The sequence below is a fragment of the Lissotriton helveticus genome, chromosome 8 (genome assembly GCF_964261635.1).
Source record: "Lissotriton helveticus chromosome 8, aLisHel1.1, whole genome shotgun sequence".
Taxonomy (NCBI): Eukaryota; Metazoa; Chordata; class Amphibia; order Caudata; family Salamandridae; genus Lissotriton; species Lissotriton helveticus.
Window position 1 is genome coordinate 584,599,522 of NC_136069.1, and position 15,965 is coordinate 584,615,486.

A 15,965-nucleotide genomic window follows, 5' to 3' on the forward strand; every position below is an offset into this window, starting at 1 on the left:
TTTGACGAGACTGTTACGAAAAGGAGTACAATTCGTGTGGTCCCCCGAAGCCGCAGTGGCATTCAAGTACCTAAAAGAAGCTTTCACGACGGCTCCGATTCTGGCACATCCAAGACCGGAATATCCTTACGTTGTTGAAGCTGATGCTTCCGACGAAGCTATTGGGGCAGTGCTATCTCAAAGAGATAAGGACACCGGACAGCTCCACCCTGTGGCGTACCTGTCCAAAAAATTAAGCCCCCCCGAACAGAATTATACCATCTCTGAGAAGGAACTGCTAGCGATCAAACGAGCGTTACAAAAATGGCGACAATACCTTTGGGGGGCCAGATCCCCTGTCACCGTCTACACCGACCACCGCAACCTTCAGTATATGAAGACAGCGAAGCACCTAACACAAAGACAGATGAGGTGGATGCTCTTTTTCGCTGAGTACGACTTCACCATCACCTTTAGACCAGGGACCGAAAACCTGAAAGCCGATTCTCTATCCCGACGAGATCAGTTGGAAGATAAGGAAAATGGAGAAGCTAAGTTGGCTATAGTCAGTCCCGAGAAAGTGATCTGCGCAATACAGGCAAACACTTTTTTGGACCTCGTACGACAAGCAAAGGATCATGACGCCTGGGTCAGTTGGGCCACAAATGGGGTTAATCGCAATCTGGTGAATGGTTTGCCTTTTCAGGATAACAGACTGTTTCTTCCCTCTCCAGAGTTGCGAAAAAAGGCTTTCTTGTGGTGTCATGATTCTCCATTGGCAGGACATCAAAAGACCATGCACCTCATGAAACGACATTTCTGGTGGGAGACTAAACACCGATATCCCTGTGTGGATAGGTCAGTGTGAGACATGCGCTAGGGCTAAATCCTCCACTGGACAGAAAAAAGGGTTGTTGATGCCGTTGCCTTCCCCAAGGAAGCCGTGGCAGAACATTAGCCTGGACTTTGTCACTGGACTCCCTCTTGATCAGGGCAAATCGGCAGTGTTGGTGGTCGTCGACAGCCTCACTAAATTAGGCCACTTTATACCATGTGTCAATTTGAAAACCGCTGGACAGACGGCTCAACTGTTGCTAACCAACGTCATACGTTTGCATGGAGTCCCTGAGGTTATAGTGTCTGACAGAGGCCCTCAGTTCATTGCGAGGTTCTGGAAGGCGTGGTGTCAGGCGTTGCACATTCAATCTTCATTATCGACCAGTTTTCACCCACAGACGGACGGGCAAACTGAACGGTTAAATCAGACATTGAAAAAATACCTAAGGTGTTTTGCTGAGGATGCCCAGGAGTCTTGGGTTTCCTTGTTATGGATGGCCGAGATAGCATATAACAACACCTGGCACTGTTCTGTGGGGGTCTCGCCTTTCCTTGCTAATTATGGGTTTGATGCACGTATCCTTCCTGTGCTCATCCCGGAGGAGGTGTCTCGACAGCCTTCGGTTTTGGGACAGATGCAGAAGCTCTGTGTCCTGCACAAGAAGGTCGGGGCGCATCTGGAGAAGGCTAAGGCTGTGTACAAGAAATGGGAGGATAAACACCGCAAGGAGGGCCCCTCATTCCAAGTTGGTGATAGGGTCTGGTTGTCGACACGCAACATCCGGTTCAAATTGCGTAGTGTGTTCCATCCACGTTACATTGGGCCCTATACCATTGTGAAAAGAATTAATCCTGTTGCTTTTAAGTTGAAACTGCCTGGTTCTTTGCGTATACATCCGGTGTTCCATTGCAACCTACTGAAACCGGCTCATTCAGCGAGACGGAGGGCCACGCCTCCGGTGCTCCGGGATGCGGGGGCTGAATATGAGGTGCGGCGTATTAAGGACTCCAAGCTGTGTAGGGGGGTCCTGTGGTATCTGGTGTCCTGGAAGGGCTACTCAGTGGAGGACGACTCCTGGGAGCCTGTAGGGAATGTTCACGCCCCGGCTGCTGTACGTGCTTTCCATCGTAGATGCCCGCTGCGACCTGGTCCTAGGAGGCGCTAGGGAGGGGGGATGTACTGTCAGGATTCGCTGACCGATCGCGCCTGCCACACGGAAGAACTACATTTCCCACGAGTCCGACGGCATCCCACAGGAAGTACATCTAGGGAGTAGAAGCGCTTCCGGTTGCGCGTTATTCTGGTTTCTGTTCTGCCATCGGCGTGAGAGCGGCCGCTCTGCACGCCAGTCTTTGAACCTCCTGTTGGCCCCCCCCCCTACGGCTCCGTGGGGAGGACTTCATCTTGCTAATCCTGCAGTAAGATAGACTCTGCGTCCGCAGGTATTGTTGTTCTATTTCTCTGGCCGCATATGCGGTCAGCTGCTTGCTTGCTTATTTCAGGAGCTCGGATATGTACTGTGTATGAAGCTCACTGGTCATAGCTTTGCTATTGCTTTCTTGGCTTTAGGGTGTAGCGGAACACAGTGGCGGCCGAAACCACGTGTTACCGTACACCCCGGATTTTCCTTGGTGCTGAGATAGCGGGGCGCTGTAGTGAGGTCAACTACGCGTCTCCGTTATATTCTTGGAGTTTGCGTGGAACTAAGGATCTGGGTATGTAGTGAGGAAACTACAGGTCACCCCGGTCTCATGCTCTGTCATCCATTGGGTGAATTGTTGACAGAATTCAGTGGTGGTCGCAACTACGTTTTTCTGTTTGGCATTATATATATATATACCGTGTTGGGTCATTATTTAGAGAGCGGAGTGTTGTAGTTTTTGCTTCCTACACACTGCCGTATCTCACATACATTGTGTGGAGCGAACATACTTTTACTTTGGATTTCTTGGACCCCCCCTTATACATTGAGTCCTCTGACCAGTCTGTGGTATGTTGTGAGTGTTGGGTTAGGTGTCTCAGTACTGTGTGTGTGTGTCTGTTAAGACAGAACTGTTTTCATTTACCATATGTCTATGTGTTCCTTAGGCCATCCTCACAGACTGCGGCAGAAGGGCTGTAGTTGTTTCCTATCAAAGGTCGTGTTTTCTTTCTGCTCAGGTACCTACCTATTTCAGGCTTTCTTAGCGAGACTATATGAGAGTAGAACTGTATGCTAGTAAGCACTTAACTGATGCTTGTCTCGTTTTTTGTTACAGGCATCCTTTCCCTGCTGACCCTACCTTTACCCTTTCCTCAATTTTTTATTTTAGTTTGTTATTTTTCTCCCTCGCCTAATGGCTCGAACACCCTGTGTTTACACTTCAGGGTGTTGGTGACATTTGGAGGTGGAACCATTATTGCGGCGACTGGATCCCGTGGAGTATACCTGACAGTAAATGTATACATGCTACTCTGTTTCGCTCCGCTCTGGCAACAGTGTAGTTAGTTAACACAGATTTTGGGGCAATTTTAGTAACAGTTGGGGGTGGTATGTTAGAAGTTTGACTTTCAGTTGGGACATTTATTCTGGTATTAATTGGCATAGGCACTTCGGGTGCAGTGGGTAGGTTGGAACAATTGGGTATTACCGTCTTTATAGGAGGTGAAGAGTTGGCTTTAATGGTTGTCTCTATACTTGTCAGCCTATCCCCAGGATATTAATTTTTTCTACCAAGGGTGCTATTATAGATCTTAACATTTGCTCGAACTGGAACAGTAGTGGCAACTGGGGCGATGATACTTGGTCATCCAAACTTTCAGCATCCCCCTTAGATAAGGTGGAGTTAATGGCGGGCGATGAGAGACCAACACATAGTTTTTGTATTTTAGGTTGATTTCCATAGTCATTAACCCCGTCATGCTTCCTTTTAGCGCTTGGGCCCTGAGGCAGTGCAGCAGCTTGGGTGTTGACCTCCTTAGATGATAGGGATGGTTCACACAGTCTGCCAACGGGGGTATCGATACTAGAGCCTTTTACAGGGGAGGGGGATTCTACTGGAGCAAACTTAGTACCACACAAAGCATTTAATCCTCCCAGTAAGACAAGTTTTGTGGACTATCCGGGGTTAATGGGGGAAATTGCGTAGTATCTAGGGGTTGGCGAGATTCATCAATATCTACTTCACTTAGAGTAGGTAGTATCCTCCTACTCGGGATTTGCTTTTCCATCCCCTGCCCCGGGCCCCGCTGTGGGATTGATTTTTTGTAAGCCCCCTTGCGTGTCATGATTGATAAATTATGATCAATATTAATGTCTTTAACGGGGAGATAAGATGTCCATGGAAAGTCAATGTGTAGTGTAGATCTCTGTACCTTCTCTTGTCAGGGTGCCAAGGGAGGTGGCCCGTCCCGTCCTCCTCAGGCCTCGGAGGGCATTAGAGGGCCAGCCCTTTGCCCGGGCTTAGCCCGGCGGTCCCGCGCGCATCCCGCGGGGACAGGAGGCGTTCCGATGTATGTAGGCGCCTCCTGGCGCAGGCTGTGATGTCCCAGGTGCGCCTCTGCCACCGGGGCACCTGGGGAATGTAGTCTGGGTCTGAGTTGCCGGCCATTTCCCTCACGGCGCTCGGTGGGCTCTGAGATGACAGTGAGGTGCTGTGGGGCTCAGCCGATACCCCTCCCGTGCTGCCTGGACTGGTGCTGCTAAGATTGGACCCCCAAGGAGCTGTCGGCGCTCCGATGTATGTAGGCGCCTCCTTGCGCAGGCTATGACGTTCCAGGTGTATGTAGGCGCCTCCTGGCGCAGGCTATGACGTCCCAGGTGCGCCTCTGCCACCGGGGCACCTGGGGAATGTAGTCTGGGTCCGAGTTGCCGGCCGTTTCCCTCACGGCGCTCGGTGGGCTCAGAGATGACAGTGAGGTGCTGTGGGGCTCAGCCGATACCCCTCCCGTGCTGCCTGGACTGGTGCTGCTAAGATTGGATATCAATTTGTGGACAGAATTGATGTGACCACTTCCATTTTTGCCTTAGGTATATATTAGAGTATGCCAATTAGGAAAAACGAACAAAAGGACCGGGTTCCGTGCATGGGTACGTGAAACAATCTATGCGTTAGCACTATAGAAAAACAATTCATAGAACAAACTTATGAAAAATATTATTTTATTGTCAAACTTTTTTCTTTTCTTTTATCAAAAAATATATATTTTGTGAATAATTATTTATTGAACACATACATTTAATAAACACATTCTTGCATCTAATAGTCTACCTCATAGAATGTGATACATAATCTGTATATTTCAACAATCGGTACTTGATCCACCGAAAGCAAATTGATCACAAAAATAGATAACCGTATACAAATTAATCAGGAAACAAAGATCAAAAGGTCACTGGTAATGATGTGCAGAACAAATCACCAACGCGTTTCGGCAAATGCCTTCCTCAGGATTTCTGTTTTACCAGTAAGTACTATGAAACAAGAAATGTGTATAAGTATTCTAAAGTGAAAACGCATAGATTTGATAATACAATACAATCAGTGATGAATCGGGGACATAAAAGGGAGAAAAATGTGGGGGCCAAGTGTAAGTACATCCGTAGTGAAATCTAAAAACTAATCACATATCCATACTCTCATACTTAAATATATCTAGTGCTGTACAAATTTATACTTAGTGAGATAAAATTATTATGTACGCTATGAATAATATTTACCATCCTAACGGTAATGGATCCTTGGAGGAGCTTCCTACTAATATTGTGACGACACAGATGTCACAAATCCTTAAGTTATTCTAGACAAGGAACAAGGGTTCAATATGTCACAAGGGCAGAAATTATGATTGAAATATTCACCTGTCTTGTCTAATCTTGAAAAGTTTATCAAACGGGTAGGTGTACCAGATACATGTAATCTGGATTGGGTATAGACCTATGGATAAAGAGTGAATACGTTTATATATGTAATCTCATGTACACTTAGGTTAATATATATACCTCTTTCATCCTCTAACTCTGCTTCATTATTAAATATAACGAAAAACCCTCTAGTCTCACGGTTAAGCTGAATAATCCTTGTTATACATGTTGTAACTAGATGGATGACCGCTCCTAGTTCTCTGAACAGTACTTGGATTAGGATGACCTAATAGTTATTTACCAATTTTAATAAAACTTATTCACATGGCCAAAGAATATGTTACATAAATTTTCGGCTGGTCCCGGCTAATGCCTGCATCTTGTATTCCAGTCTTAGCGGAGGGAATTACATGCTATAGAATGTGATAGACAGGTTCTGATTACAATAAAAGAATAGACTATGAGGGTAGCCCAGATGTTTAGGTACTAACAAAACTTAGGGTGAAACATGTTACCTACTTACACATATGGTGCGTAGATTCCTTTTATTTGAATATGTATGCCCTTCCACCTGTCGCGAATCTGAGGTGTGTCTGTATAAAAGTATCCTAAAAATAAATTTAAAATGGACATTATGATACTATTTTAAACATAATTGCCTAGATCAAGAAAGGAGAAGTACCAATAACTTACATACCTGAAAAAGTACCCAGAGGCTTGTCTTTGGTTTCTTTATATCATAGACGGAAGCTGTCATGTTTTGCACTGCTACTGCTCTATTTCAATATAAAAGGGGGGTGACACAGAATTATATACTCCCTATAGTTGAAACCCATAGCCAACTAAACTGCCGAATTGTCATGAATGAAAGAATACTTAAAATATGACGGATATGTGTACCTGTATTGATATAAAGTAAGGGCTTCAAGGTCGATAAGATATGGTTCCTGTTTTTGCAGAATATGTTGCCACTTGGAGCCTCTAGGTCCTGTTACTGGATCACTAAAAATAAACATGTAATTCCATTAAATTTAGAACATACCACTGCCTCCATTAATTTTAAATTAATCTTGTAGTTGTGGTGCCTAAGTCCACTCTCCTCATGTCTTGACTAGCGGGCATTAATCTCTATCTCCTCATAAAAATCAATTAAGCCCCTAAGGCTCGCTCTACATGTGGCCGATGTGACGACCACATTGGAGGGAGGAGACCTTAATAGTCCCTGGCTTGTATGTAATGCCTAGACTCTAAATATTCAGAGTCTTGACAACACTGACATAGGCGGTTCCACTTAATTGACTTGCATGATTTAGAAAAAGGTCGTGGACTCAAGCTCCTCTCATCGTGTCCCGCATCAAAAAAATTCTACATCATCTTACTGTGTTATCCACTGATCTTTCCTGCAAGAAGACATTTCTCCAATGCAAACCAAATCTTTAAAAAGAAGGCCTATACTTTCATCACTCAGCAAAACTTTATTTCCTCTAGACATTTGCTATAAGGGGCTGGTGGGTGGGTCAAAATTGCTGCTTGTTCCGTCGAGGGCTCACGAGCAACGAGTGGGTGCAGCCTTCCGATCCGAGGAACAAGAGGACGATCTTCTGAGTTCCCGCTCCTTTATCCTTCTGCGGGAGGGCGTGTACCCGTCCCCAATATGACTACGGGGCGTGGTCTTCCGTCGAGGTGTCTAGGACAACCCCTCTCGGGCGGGGGAAGGCGCGCCCCGGCTACGCCGCTTTGGGCATACCAGCCGGGCTACGCCCACCCCGCCCAAAATGGCTTCCCGGGAGGTTCGGGTCACCCATCCATACGTTCGGGGGGACCGAGCGGTCGCCCCTTTCCATATGGCCGGGATGCCCGCCACCCCCTCCCAACACATATCCCCAAGGATGGGAAGTCGGACAATAGTTGAACTTTTAGAAGGCGGGAGGGAGTCACCCTCCCGGCCGTATTTATTAAAATATGAAACAAAAATTTAAAACATTAAATAAAAGTTTCATCATTATGCATTATGTACAATTTGTCATTTATTACATTTAGATGCAGTCATGTACTTTTGGCTAACATCCTGAAAATGCATACACTCTAACTCAAATTGTACATCCTAGCATTAAGGGCCAACGGCAAGGTCTTAACCGGTGTCAGATCCCTACTACAAAACTCCCGCCCTCACTGTGTGAGCGGCGCATGCGCAGAGGGCTCTACCCTCATTGCCAACTGTAACTTCCCTTGTCGTGGTGGGGGCCCCCTTTCTACTCGACGCCATCTTAAGGGTCGTCCGAGTTCCCGTATGAGGTCTCTGTAGGAAGGACAGCGTGGACTCTCCCCCCAACCCCACACTCTCTATCCGCCCTCGCGGATATCCGGCCCCCGGGAAATTAGTAAGGAGGGGCATCTAACCGCCTCCCCCCCTGGGAGGGGCCCATGGCCATCTCCCCATAGGCGCCCCATCCTTAGTGGGTGCCGCCTCCCCGTGGAAGGGGCCAATGGCCGTTTTCCCCCGGGCGCTCCCATCCATTGTGGGTGGCGCCCCACTCTAGGGACCTTGAAATTACTGCTCACCGATCATGACCTTACCGCCACAGACCGGATAGTTGACCGACGATCCGGTCCCCCCCTACTCCTCCTATAGGTCATGCTTCCTCAAACCTCTTAGCCATGCAACAAAGTCTCCTATGAGTAAATCATTCCCCTCCCTGGACAGGTGAACCCCATCGTTCAGATACATATGGTCACCCCGGATACACCCATGAGGAATGACATGCAACTGTGCAGAACGGAACAATCTACCCATCTTATTATTGACCCGTTTAACTGAATGGTTCAGAGCTGACACCGAAAGGCCCCCCTGCCACCTCCTTCTAGGAATCATGTGGGACCAGGCAATCGTGCACCCCGGGACTCTTTTAGCCAACCAGCTAACAGCAGACAAGATACGTTCAAGTAACACTCGTCTACCCAGTGCCACCAAGTCGTTGCCTCCCAGTTGTACTATGACTACAGATGGCGGTGACCTATGCCGCACTAGAAGTCCCTCGAAAAATGACTCGAAGTTGTCAAAAACGAGCCCACCCTTCCCATGGAAGGCCACTCTGAACCCGTATTCCCCAGGTGCGTGAATCGCGTCACCTTCCTTGAATACGTCACCGGCGCGCCTCACGTATGAGTGGCCCACGACCCATACCATCCTCTCTCCAGACGGTGACCTCTGACCGCTGGTCTCTTGATGCTGGGTCGACCTCCAATTCCGCCCTGCGTGGCAGGCTCGCGAAACTGCAAATTAAACAAAAGACAGAAAACGTGAGTGCATGTCAATTGATCACTTACAACATGTGCAAGCGCACATACCTCTTGAAGCAATTCGAGGACCAACGGCCCAATTGTTTCACTTCCTCAGCACTCTGACCCCTGGCTGTAGCCTCAGTAGCAGCCCCTATCCTAAAGGAGTGGGTCCCAAAATCGCACGGGTCCATGCCCGCGTCAGCGATTGCCAGTGCTAGCACCCTCTGAAACTGAAATCTCGTCAGTGGGGTGCCATCCTTGTGTCGGAGCAAGCTCCCCCCCCAAGCGGCCGCTCTTAGCGCCAAATAGTCTTCCACACACTTCAACAGGCAGACGGGGGACCCACGGCTTCGCTGCACGACAACACTATCTCCCATAGCCCCCTGGTCAGTCTTGGACCAGGCTATCATGATTACCATCGAATCACCCCTTATCTGGATGTGATCCCTGCACAAACCTCCCTCCATATCTCTCTTGTTCTTTGCGACAAGTTCGCTCACCCTCATGGCCCCATGGAATGCCAATGTGAACGCTGCCCGGAACAGAACTGCTTCGTAATGGGAGGAACACGTCTCATCCAGCTTTGCTAAAAGCAGAGACAGTCTGTCTAAGCCAATCGGGTGCCTCGTATCTTTCTTGCAACCCTCAAGGCGCTGCCAGCCGCGAAGGGCTTTCTTCACCAAAAAAGAACCTGTAGGGTCTTTTATGCCGTGTACCTGGGCCATGAAGGAAATGGCCGCCCTATGCCTACCGGCCGTTGCCACTGATCGGCCCTCCCTGTGTAGTGCTACCAGGTACCCCAGGAAGGATTCCTCCTGACCCCAATTCTGACTCCCTGTGGGACCTAAATATGTGCAATAGGAACGAAACGCTCCTTCGTATGCTTTCCTTGTCCTGGGGGCTAGACACGCTGCCACGAGGTCTTGTAATCCAAGGCACTGATTAGCCACATTGCTTCTGGGAATGGTGCTGCCTCTGGGTCTGCTGTGGGCAGATAACCCCTGAATGCCTGTATTTGTGAACGAGAGAGTGCATCAGCCGCATGATTCAGTACACCTGGCACATGTTTCGCCCTGAACAGTACATTCAGTCTCATGCAAAGTAGCACAATCTCTTTCAACAATCTCAAGATCATTTTGCAGCGTGCTGCCTGTTGGTTAATGCACTCGACAACAGTCATATTGTCAGACCAAAACACCACTGAGCGGTCCCTAAAGTTGTCAGCCCATGTCATCAGAGCAACCCAGATGGGGAATAACTCCAAGAACCAATGTTACCTGTGAGACCGTTGGAGTGCCACCATGTTGGCCATGTTTGTGCCGACCATCGATCACCTAAGATGGCGCCAAAACCCACGCTCCCTGCCGAGTCGGTCCATAGACCTAATTCCTCCGAAAACTCTGGCGGGGAGTTCCAGACGACTCGACCGTTGAAGTCCGCCAGAAATGCCAACCAAATACGCATATCCTGGCGAACCTCTCCAGACAGTCTCGTACGGTGGTGACCCTCTTTGAGACCTCCCATAGCTTGCACGATAGAGCGCGAAAACGGGCGGGCCATAGGAATCATCCTCAAGGCAAAATTAAGATGACCCACTGTTTGTTGTAACTGGTGCAGGGTCACTTTCTCCCCACCCAGGCATTGCATCAAGGAAGCCCGGAACTTGATCACTTTTTCAACTGGTAAACGGAAACACCCCTCCACAGAATCGAGCTCAATTCCCAGAAACTCCAGTGAAGTAGATGGTCCAACCGTCTTACCTGGTGCCAATGGGACACCAAATTCATTCATGAGGATGCAGAAATCATACAGCGCCTGTGCGCAGTTCGTATCCCCGGCTGCCCCCAAAAACAGAAAGTCATCCAGATAATGCATAACATGTCTATGTCCTGTAGCCTCGGTAAATGCCCATTCCAAAAAACAGCTAAACATCTCAAAATATGCACATGAAATGGAGCAACCCATGGGCATGCATTTATCCATGTAATAACTTCCCTGAAATGCAAAACCTAGCAGGCGCTGATCCTGCGGGTGCACCGGCAGCAACCGGAATGCTGATTCGATATCACATTTCGCCATCAGTGTCCCAGGGCCTAGGTGGTTCAACATGGCCACGGCATCGTCGAACGATGCGTATCGTACTGAACAAACTTCTGGGTCAATGGCATCATTCACCGAGGAACCCCTAGGAGCAGAAAGGTTATGTATGAGCCTAAACTCCCCCGGATTTTTCTTCGGGACAACCCCTAACGGGGAACAGATGAACTCGGCCACCGGCGGGCAAGAAAAGGGGCCAGCCACTCGCCCCACACTGACCTCTTTTGCTATTTTCTTTTCTGCCACGCCTGGGTTGTGTCGTACCGATAACTGGTTTCTACAAAAGGAGTTCCCCCGAAAGTCCCCCGCCGGGATGTGGAAACCATGTAAGAATCCCTTCCTCAACACCCCAGCGGATACATGATCAGGGTATTTGTTTAACCACGGAATCATAACCATGAGATCAACGGGTGTAGGCAATCGGTCACAAAGGTCCACCTCACTCCTGCTTAGACCCACCTTTTCCTCCCGTCCCGCCATTTTTTGATCTACATGCACTTTCCGGGTGTGAGGAATTCCCACAGCCGGCGCACACATGCTTAAACTTGCATGTCCCCTGCGGTCTGTTACAGTTGCCTCGATTGAAGCCCCAACAGACCCCCCCTTTTCCGCCATTCCCGCCAACTCTAGGCTGATAACCCCCGCCTGTACCTGCTCGAAAGGGCACCCCAGGCTTTGGGCGGACCACTCCGGACCCGCTCCCGCCTGGCGAGGACGTACCTATCGCCCCTGGCAGGAGTTGCTTGTGCCATGACACCGAGTCCAAACAATCCCAAGACAAAGAAGCATCATATTCCTTTGCTTTACGGAACTTCATGTCATAGCCTTTCCATTCTTCCCCCTCATACATTGAATAAAAATCCATAATGCGATTCTGATAGCAAACCAACTCAGTCATAACCTCAGGTTTACGTTCCCCCATAACTGCGGTAAATATAGAGAAGGCCTTAACCCAGTTCGTCACTGTCTCGTCCACCCTGAACTCGGCCATCTTGGCGCGCCAGACACCAGGGTGCCACAAATCTTTCTGCGTTTTAGCATACTCCATCTCACGATGGTCCGTTAACAATGAAAACATGTTGACATACTTGTCTCCCCATATTAACTCTTTCGTGGCCATGGGAATGTGCTGTGCAACCTTTTCCCGCCTTGAGGGTATCGAGCCCTCCCCCACCATCGGCAATGCAAGCTTACCTGGATCGGCTGTTGTTGCCGCCGTCTTCTCTTGACCAGCTGCTGGTACTCCAGGCGCCACCTGTGGGGGAACAAGAGGAACACTCGCCCTTGCGGCATCTCTCGATTGCCGTAACTGCTTTATTAGTACCCTGGCATCTTCGGCCGGATCTCCCAGGGTCACTGTGCCCCCCACCTTTGTCTTGAGCCAAGCCGTCAACTGTGCGGCCAATTCTGGGGGCATCTCATCGTCCTCGGCCGGGGTGATCACTCTTGGGATCGGCTGGCCTAACGCTGGGTTCTCGCTTACCTCCCGGGTTACGCCCACCCCGCCCAAAATGGCTTCCCGGGAGGTTCGGGTCACCCATCCATACGTTCGGGGGGACCGAGCGGTCGCCCCTTTCCAAGCTCCTCTCATCGTGTCCCGCATCAAGTGGGGACCGCCTCCTCTTCCTGTTTAAATATTCTTGCACGGTGATAGGTTAACCGTAGTGACGCGAGAACGTGAATAGAATTCCGCTACCCATCACAATACGATAGAGAATAGTGCTGGGCGCCATGTTGGACTGGTGAGGATGGACAAGTATACTTATGGGGGGACTGGATAACGCAGTAACGATAATTATATTATGCACAACGATGCAAAGAAAGACATAATTGGGCACCTTATAGAGATGATGAAGATGTTAGTGCTTAGTTACGATAAAAAGACATGATTAATATTGTGTAAGGAATATATTAAAAAATAACGGTATATAACTAAAAATCAGAATGTGGTGAAACTATTGGTATCCATAATCTCACATAATGAAATTATATAGTAGATACTGGGGGGCCCAGTATGATAACGTGTCCTCGGACTGCAAGGACGACGGCCGCCATCTTTACATGGGTTATAGTAAGTCGACAAAAGGGTAGGTGAGCCTAGAGTGAATCTGAGCTTTAGAGCGGACTGGTTACAAATTGGATAAATCACAGACTAAGTTATGAGGCACATATCCTCTCATTATATGGAGAACAGAAGAAAGTACAAACAGATCTAAAGAGAAAGGATTAGTGGGAAGATGTTGATTGTTCAAGACTATACTACTGTATTGCCTGCTCACAAGGGATTTCCAGGTTTAACCCATTCGTTGATGTTTCCAATATGAAAATCCAATATACCTTTCGCAGTTTTCTAATCTTGTCTGTATCTATTCCTTTCTTTTGGTGAATCCTCTCTAGGATATACCATTGCATGTCTTCTGGTGCATGATCTTTCTCCATGTAATGGTTAACCATAGGGACCATTGCTTTATGCGTTCTTATGGCCGACCTGTGCTCTGTCAAGCGTACATTTATTACTCTTCCTGTTTGTCCTACATAGCCCTTTCTACAGGGACCTATTATAAGATACACTACATTTGTGGCTCGACAATTATTCAGATTTTCAGCGGCAATCACCAAGTTGTTAATGTGTAAGGTTGGTCCTTGAATGGCCAAGGAGCACGATTTACAATTAGAACATTTATATGTGCCTAGCACTGGTCTCATGGAACTAATGTTCAGTTGTTGAGGGATTATTTTGACTCATGCGTAACCATACAATGTGATCTTTGATGGATTTATTTCATCTGTAGGCAAACATGGGTTTTGGAATCCTCTCTTGCTTAGGTGTATTTAGTATGTGCCAGCTGGCACATACAGCCTGTCTGATTCTTTCATTAAGCATGGAGTGCCTAGTTATGAACACCAATCCTGGGTCAGTTTTGCTTTAGTGGACTCCAGAAGATGTTGGCGGTCATAAAATTGAGCTCTTTTAAAGGAGTCTCGTATGATTTTTTTAGGGTACCCCTAGCTTGAAACTTCAGTTTCATGGTTTCTGTCCTACTGTCGTAGTCTGTGATATTAGTGCAATTGCGTCTGAGGCGTAGAAACTCACCAAACGGTACACTATTTTTCTGGATGGTGGGAGGAAAACTGTCATAGTGGATATATTAGAGTATGCCAACACAGTGTGAGGGAAAAGCATCATCAATTTACTAAAGGTATCCTTCATTAGTATTCCAGTCCTACCCCCGTCAATGTGCCTAGGTCATTGCCACCACAGTGCAGAATCATTAGGTGAGGAGCTTGGCAATCCACAATGGCTTTAACCAAAGCCAGCAACTGATTAAACTTTAACCCTCCCTATCCAAACCAAGTAATCTCCACATTTGGCAAACCCAAGTCCCTGTCAATACCCATCTTTTTTGCAGTCTCTTGAGCCCAATAGACATAGCCGTGGCAAATAAGCCAGACTCTAAGCTTTTTGAAGTGAAGGATTGATTTAATTTTTTAATACATAGATGACAAATATAACAAATGGTGCAGCATGCACATGTAATATTCAATATCTAATTAAAGAAAAAATACAGGGGCAATATAGTTATGAAATAGAATTTTAAAAAGTTCAAAATTCACAGAAAAAAACAAACGATAAAGGGATGTCATAGTTAGGAATTGGCATTTAAAAAACTTAGAAATGTACTGAAAAAACAAAGGTTACAGGGAAGTTATAGTTATGAAATAGAATTTAAAAAACCTTAGAATTTCACTGAAAAAAACAAAGTTTACAAGGGCGTTATAGCTAGGCTGACGTTTCACTTGTACACTACCAAAAAATTCAGTAGTTATAGTTACCGGAGCTAACTATAACTCACCCCCGCAATGCACTGCTTATGACCTTACATACTACATCACTCATGACATGGTCAGTGACATCATTGATGACAACTCAAATGAAATCACTGATGATATCACTGCTGACATCTTAAATAGCATCACTGATGACATAAGCCTCTGATTGTGAGTGTTTTCTGAAAGTTACTGAGTGGTAAATATATATATATTAAGGTAACTCTCTGTGAAAGTGACTGTATGGGTAATTGAGTGGGTCAGTAAGTGGTGTATAGAAGAGTGACTGGGTAGATAAGGGACTGTATACATGAGATACTGGATATGTGAGTTTGTGTATAGGTGAAGTAGTGGGTGTGTTAGAGCATGTATGAGTAAGTGAATGGCTGTGTTAGTATCTGTGTAGCTGATTGAGTTGGTGTATCAGTGAATATAAATGGTGAATTAGAGGGTGCATGAGTGGCTGAATGGGTGTTTGAGCAGATACATAAGTGTCTGTATGGACAAGGGGCAGGGTACATGATTGACTGTCTTGGTGCATCAATGGGTGTGTAAGTGGGTGTATGGGCGAGTGGGTGTTTGAGTGGCTGTATGTGTGTGTGAAAGGGTATTTGAGTGGTTACTTGGGAGAGTAAGTGAGTGTGAGAGGTTGTATGAGAAAGTATGTAGTTCTCTCAGTCACTGTATAGATGAGTGAGAATATGTATAAGAAACTGAGTGGCTATGTGAGTATTTGTATGGGTGAGTGACTATATGGGTGAGTGAGTAGGTGTGTGAGTAGGTATATGAGTAACTCATTTAACGTGACAGTAGCTGTATGGGTGTATGAGTGGGCATGTATGTGTGTCTATGTCTCTATAACTGGATCTGTTACTGGCTGTATTGGTATGTGAGTAGGTGCATGAGTGGCTATAGGTGTTATGTTATGTTATGTTATAATGTACTTATAATGCGCACAGATACTGAAGGGTGTCCCGGTGCGGCAGTGACCATAGCAGTATGGAGCAGGGAATTAAATGGGCAGATTAAAGAAAAAGGTTTTTAGTGTTTTTTTAAAAGCCGGGGTCCTGAGTAATTTGCAGGTCCATGGGTAGGGAA